The following is a 7,645-nucleotide window of genomic DNA, read 5'->3' on the forward strand; positions in this document are numbered from 1 at the left end:
TGTTACATGATTAGATAACTTAGATTTAAATGCATGTTGGTTACGTTAGAATTTGGAAAACATCCAGATAAAATGCCTCCTAGACGCGTACCCGTTATCGAGAATCAGGTAGAGAACAGTGTTAATCGCCGAGGGAATAGTGAAAGAAATGCACCACCACCACCACCTCCTCCACCTGTGGATCCTGCTACTCGTGCATTAGAGGGCATGGCTCGTCTCTTCGAGCAGCAGTTACAGCAGCAGCAATTACAGCTGCAGTTACAGCAGATGCAGCAGCAGCCACCTAGGCCACCGCAGGATATTTATGAGCAGTTCCGGAGGCTAGGGCAGAAGGAATTTTCTGGCACCACTGATCCATTTGCCGCTGAGAGTTGGATCCGATCATTCGAGGTACATTTTCGCTATCTGAACATGGGAGACGCCGACCGTGTGAGATGCACTAATTATCTGCTTAGGGACGACGCTTCTTTATGGTGGGAAGGAGCCGAGCATGGTGTTGACCTTGCTACACTCACTTGGGCACAGTTCAAGACGAAATTCTATGAGAAATACTTTACTGCTGATGTCAGAAGCCGGATAAAGAGGGAATTTATGACCCTCCGTCAGGGAGACATATCTGTTGCTGATTTTGTGAAGAAGTTTGATAGGGGTTGCCACTTTGTACCCCTTATTGCTGGAGATGCGGAAGAAAAACTTAGGCATTTCAAGGATGGCCTAAGACCTACCATTCGGGATAAAGTTATGATGATGCGTCCGGAGAATTATGCTATGGCAGTTACTTATGCATATCAGGCTGAGCAGTCCTTAAAGGACATTGACTTTGAGATTCAGCGCAAGAGGCAGCACTATCAGAATAACAATCAACCCAACAAGAAGCCAAATACGGGTCCTCCTAGACCTCAAGGGCCTCAAAAGCCCCAAGGTCAAGTCAAGAAGCCAGCGCCACCAAAGCCACAGAATCCGGGAGCACCAAAGCTTGCTGAGAGGCAACCATGCAAGGAGTGCAACCGTCTACATCTTGGCAAATGCGAGTTGGGATCATATAAATGTTTATACTGCAAGGAGGCCGGTCACAAAGCTATTGATTGCCCAAAGAGGAAAGCAGCTACTACGGCCCGAGCTTATGTTATGAATGCCGAGGAAGCCGAGGAAGAGGCAGACACTACACTCATCACGGGTAACCTAGTCATTTAACATTTTTATATTGCTTATTTCTGCATGAAATGTTAAATTGGTTATTAGAATTGAATTGTGATTAAGTTTCAACCTAGAATAAATTAGGTTGCATGTTCTACTTAGTTGGACTTAAGCGATGATTTTAGAAACCATAGAAAAAAAAATGATTCGAATTTTTGTGCCTTATTTTATGTGAAGGATGTTATGATTCAGAATAAAAAGTCTAAGGGCCAAAATTAAAGAAAACCATAAAAGGGGGTTTCGAAATTATTGGGGGGCCAATATGCAATTTTCGAAAATTTAAGGGACTTAAGTGCAATAATTCGAAAATTATGGGTCAATAATGCAAACTTAAAAGATTGAGGGACTAAAGCGAAACTTCTCCAAGAAATGTTTAAGTTCAACACGAAATCTTCATTCAACTTTGGGAATTAATGATAGTAAATCATTAAGTGTCAACACCAAAAGAATTAAAAGACATTCTCACCGCAGGGAGGATCATCATTCTAGGCGTAGCTACCTATGCTTTGCTATATTCAGGAGCTACACACTCTTTCACATCAAAAACCTTCATCAAAAGACTGAATATTACTCCTCAAGATATGGGTTTGGCTTTCAAAGTTTCGATTCCTTCCGGTGATCAGATGCTCACATCTAAGATTGTTAAGAATATGGAGCTTCGTTTATTCAGAGATGTTGTTCGGGCAGATCTTATTGTGCTTCCTATGCCCGAATTCGATATAATACTTGGGATGGATTGGCTATCAGCGAATGGAGCTTCGATTGATTTTCGTCAGCGATCAGTATCAATTAGGCCACCCAGTGGTAAATCTTTTGTTTTCGAGGCGGCAAGAAACCAGCAAATGCCGCACATTATCTCTTGTCTAAGTGCGAGGAAGCTTATTAAGCATGGATGTCAGGCGTATTTAGCATGTGTCACTACTACACATGAATCCATCAGCCAGAAGTTAGAATATGTTGATATTGTGAGGGATTTTCCTAGCGTCTTTCCCGAAGACGTTTTTGGCATCCCACCCGATCGTGAAGTGGAGTTCTCTATTGACCTTATGCCGGGCAATGTTCCTATATCTAAAGCACCTTATCTTCTAGCACCCGCTGAAATGAAAGAACTAAAAGATCAAATCCAAGAACTGCTAGACAAGGGTTTTATTCGCCCTAGTTACTCTCCGTGGGGCGCACCGATTTTGTTTGTGAAAAAGAAAGATGGTAGTATGCGTCTTTGCATCGATTATCGAGAGCTCAATAGGGTCACTATCAAAAATAAGTATCCACTGCCAAGAATTGAGGATTTATTTGACCAGTTGCAAGGAGCTTCGATGTTTTCTAAAATTGATCTGCGATCTGGATACCATCAGTTGAAAGTCAAGGAGTCTGACGTGCATAAGACAACATTTCGCACAAGATATGGGCACTATAAGTTTATGGTCATGCCATTCGGGTTGACCAATGCGCCAGCGATCTTCATGGATCTCATGAATCGCGTATTTCAGCCGTATCTGGATCAGTTTATTATTGTCTTCATTGATGACATATTGATCTATTCCAAGAGCAGAGAGGAGCATAGTCGCCAATTGAGGACAGCACTGCAGGTATTAAGAGACAGAAAGCTATATGCAAAGTTCAGCAAGTGCGAGTTTTGGCTTGACAGAGTGGCATTCTTAGGCCACATCATTTCTAGTGATGGCGTGGAAGTTGATCCGAGTAAAGTTGAGGCAGTAAAAGAGTGGCCAGTACCGAAGAGTGTCACCGAGATTCGCAGTTTCTTGGGATTAGCCGGCTATTATCGCAAATTCATCAAGGGGTTCTCATCTATTGCAGTGCCTTTGACATCTTTGACGAAGAAAAATATTAAGTTTATTTGGGGATCCGAGTGTCAAGACAGTTTTGACAAGTTGAAGCAAGCCTTGATATCAGCACCAGTGTTATCCATGCCATTAGGGCAAGGGGAGTATGTTCTTTATACCGACGCTTCTAAGCTAGGTTTAGGTGCAGTTCTGATGCAAAACGACCGAGTTATCGCCTATGCGTCAAGACAGTTGAAAATTCATGAAAAGAACTACCCTACTCATGATCTTGAGCTTGCAGCAGTAGTCTTTGCACTAAAAATTTGGAGACACTACCTTTATGGGGAGAAGTGCAAAATATTCACCGATCATAAAAGTTTGAAATACTTCTTCACCCAAAAGGAGTTGAATATGAGACAGCGCAAGAGAGCTCGAATTGGTAAAGGACTATGATTGTGACATTAGCTATCATCCGGGGAAAGCTAATGTAGTGGCAGACGCATTGAGTAGAAAAGCAGCAGTTATCACTCATTTATCACTCCAAAGACCGTTGCAGTCCGAGATACAGCGGTTTGAACTTACCGTGTATGCTAGGGGCAAGGCCCCTAATCTTGCCACATTATCAGTACAGTCAACTTTGAGAGATAGAATTCGTGATGGGCAGTCTACTGATGAGCAGATGCAAAAGTGGAGAGCAAGAGATATAGCCAAGGGCCGGAATTTATATTCAGTGGTGGATGGTTTAGTCCGTTATCGAGACCGTCTATGGGTTCCTAGTGACGATTCTTTGAGAGATCTTATTATGAAGGAAGCCCACGACACACCATATTCCATTCATCCGGGCAGTACAAAGATGTATAGAGATTTGCAGTTGTTATATTGGTGGCCAGGCATGAAAAGAGACATCTTGAGATATGTATCCGAATGTTTGACTTGTCAGCAAGTCAAAGCAGAGCATCAGAAACCAGCGGGAAAATTGAAGCCACTCCCTATTCCCGAGTGGAAATGGGAAAATATCACCATGGACTTTGTTGTGGGATCTCCAAAGACAGTTAAAGGATTCAATGCCATTTGGGTGATAGTGGATCGTCTTACGAAATCAGCGCATTTTCTACCTATTAAGACGACATTCACCATGGTTCAGTATGCCGACTTGTATATTCGGGAGATAGTTCGGCTGCATGGGATTCCTGTATCCATCGTTTCTGACAGGGATCCGAGATTCACTTCATCTTTTTGGAAGAGTCTGCATGCAGCGATGGGGACCAAGTTATTGTTCAGTACAGCGTTCCACCCTCGAACCGATGGTCAGTCAGAAAGAGTTATACAGACTTTGGAAGATCTACTGCGAGCATGTGTTATTGATTCCCAAGGCAGTTGGGAACAAAAATTACCTCTAGTGGAGTTCACTTACAATAACAGCTATCAATCATCAATAGGAATGGCTCCTTTTGAGGCACTCTATGTAAGAAAATGTAGATCTCCTATTCATTGGGACGAGGTTGGGGAAAGAAGAGACATTGGTCCAGATGTGATTGAAGAAACAGCTGATCTTGTAGTCAAGATTCGTGATAGAATGAAGACTGAACAAAGCTTACAAAAGAGTTATGCGGACAAAAGACGAAGGGACTTGGAGTTTGCGGTAGGCGACCACGTGTTTGTGAGGATAGCACCCATGAAGGGTGTTATGCGTTTTGGCAAGAAGGGCAAGCTTAGACCTAGATTTATTGGCCCATTCGAGATTTTGGAGAGGATTGGGACACTAGCTTATAGAGTGGCATTGCCACCCGCACTTTCTGGAGTTCACAACGTGTTCCACATTTCGATGCTGCGGAAGTACATGTCTAACCCATCACATGTGCTTAATTATGAACCTCTTCAACTAACTCCAAATATGTCGTATGAAGAAAGAACTGTCCTAGATTCTGGCTAGAAAAGAAAGACGACTGCGTAACAAAGTCATTCCAATGGTCAAGGTCAAGTGGCTGAATCACTCGGAAGAGGACGCTACTTGGGAAACCGAGAGGGACTTGAAGAGTCGCTATCCGGATCTATTCGGTAAGTTCTAATTTCGAGGACGAAATTTTAATTACGGGGGGGAGGAATTGTAAGGTCCAAAATTAAGACGACGTAATCCAACTGCATGCGAATCTAGGAAATTATGAAAAATTGAGTAATTAATTGATTTTAGTTGCTAATTAATTATGTGACGTAAAATGAGATTTATTTGTCATCATGCATAAAAAAATGTATTTTGGGAATATTCAAGTGACGATCGAGGAACGGGGACCGAGGGACTGAAGAAAACGTAAAATATTTTTTATTAAATAATTATTTTTAATTATTTAAAAGATGGTCGAAGATTTTTAGTATTTTTGTGAAATTAAGGGTTTTGAGGTGATTTTATACGCCGGGGCGTAAATTTTATCGGTGTTGATTTTTCAACTAAAATACGAACTTTTTGGCAACCCGGCTAATAAATTCACATATTTGCTAAAAGAAAAACTTTGTTAATATTTTAATTATGTCCTAATTAGACTAATGGGCCCTATTAGATGGCTTAATAGGCCTAATAAGCCTTGAAGGTGATTAAGTAGTATTTAAAGTATTAAAATATACTAAACCCTATTCTAGAACATAAAATAATCGGCCACCTAGTTTATTTTCTGAAAAACTCTTCCCATCACACACACACAAACCTCACGGCACTTTGAAGGATTTTTGGTAAGGGTTTTTCGAAGGCAACAAGCAAAGTAGAAGCCGTAGTCATCTCCCGTTCTTCGTCGTCAACGGATTTTCGAGCGTATAAAATGCAAAGGCACACCTTAATCTCCCTTTTCTCATCCATCATATCATAATATTGTTTAAATTATGTTTGCATGAAAAGCTTGAAGTTCTTATATATATATTCAGAAAATTTCGGTTGATTGCTTGTATGCATGAGGAAGTATGATTTTGAAACCCAATAGCTTGTTTATTGTTTAGTGAAGGGGCTGTCATGACATAGGGTATGATCAAGGGTGGTTTATACATATTTTAGAGCCACAAGCACGCACCATAAACACCACAAAAAGAAAAATAAAATTGCAGGAACAAGCACAAGCGGAACCCGAGAGCTGCTGCCAAGACTTTTGGGGGTTCGGTTTCCTTAAGGGAAGGGGCGGCTTGGTCTTGGCTGGGGCCAGGGCTCGGCCAAGGGTTGTCATGGGTCAGGGCTAGAGTCCTAGCTTGCTAGGCCTCCACCCGAGAACCCTGCACAGATTGGTGCAGGGTTTGCGCTGCATCCAGGCGTTGGTGGCTTGGTCTGGGGTTCAAGGGCCGGGTCGAGGCGATGCACTAGAGTCCTAGGAGGGTGCACGAGGGGTGATACAAGGGCTGGGCGCGTTGGTTCATGGGTTGGAGAGCAAAACTTAGAGTCCTAGGATTTCACACTTCTCGGCCAGAATTAGAGGCAGAGAAGGGGTTCACGTTTTTGACTTTAGGAAGGGTTTCTTGGCTAAACTTAGGGTCCAGTAGGGTACTTTGGGATGTTGGGCAAGTTTTGGCTTGACATGGTTTGGTGGTAACTCGGGAAAATCAAAAGTTGGCTCGGGGTCGAAGTTTAGGTGTCAAATAGGGTATTTAAAAGAATAAAAATTGGAAAACGGCTCACGGGGGCCGAGTCATGGTCCATAAGGGCTAAAATAATATAAAAGGACTAAATTTAGAATTTAGGAATTTTTTATTAAAGTTTGTGATTTTTCGGGATTAAAAAACACCGTCAAAATAATTAAAAAAAGATAATTGAAAAAGTCTAACATTTAAGCCAAATAAAATTATGAAAAAATTCACGTAAGCTTAAATAAATATTTGGGACATGTTAGAGTCATGAAATCAAGGAAAAAGTCGAAAATGATAAAATTTTACGTCTAGGGGTAAAACGGTCTTTTTGCACCTAGAGCATTAGTAAACATCATGGCAGTGTCATGAATGCTGTTTTATGTGATAATATGATTAGTTTCAATGGTTATGTATGTTTATGAATTTTATATGTGTAAATATGATTTTTAAATGTTCATGAATTATTAAAGATTAAATTAGACATGTAAAAGACATGTTGCATGCTTGGTTTCAAAAATGAAAAAAATGTAATGATATTCATGATTTTTCTAAAGTGATGTGAATGAAAAATGTTGAAGGATGTGAAATAATTGTGACTAATTCGTTAATGTTGGCGACGTCGTGAGGGTTATGGTCCAAGTGGGAGCCCGACGATCGTGTTTCCAATATTGCGAATATGTGGTAACGGATATGTGGTAACGGTTTTGTGGTAACGGAAGAATGGGAATATCGTGAGGGGAAAAGACCCCAGAGGGAGCCCATTTATGGGAGAAGGCCCCAGAGGGAGCCCCGACGATCGTATTTCTATTCGAATTATGAAAGGCCAGGGCCCAGTTGACCGGTGAGAGTGTTGCTGGTGTCCCCCGCCGCCCAGTACTGTGGTTTTATGTAGATGGATCCATCGACCCTCATGAGCATGATCAGGGAAGTCACAATTAACGATCTGAATTCAACAAAAGGAAAAAGGAAAAAGGAAAAGGAAAAGGAAAAATGTTTATGATCATGAAAAATGTTTTATGTCATGTCATGTTGAGGAAAAAAAAGGAAAAAGGTTAAGGTTTATG

This window comes from Primulina tabacum, chromosome 13, assembly GCF_025594145.1.
Source record: "Primulina tabacum isolate GXHZ01 chromosome 13, ASM2559414v2, whole genome shotgun sequence".
Lineage (NCBI taxonomy): Eukaryota > Viridiplantae > Streptophyta > Magnoliopsida > Lamiales > Gesneriaceae > Primulina > Primulina tabacum.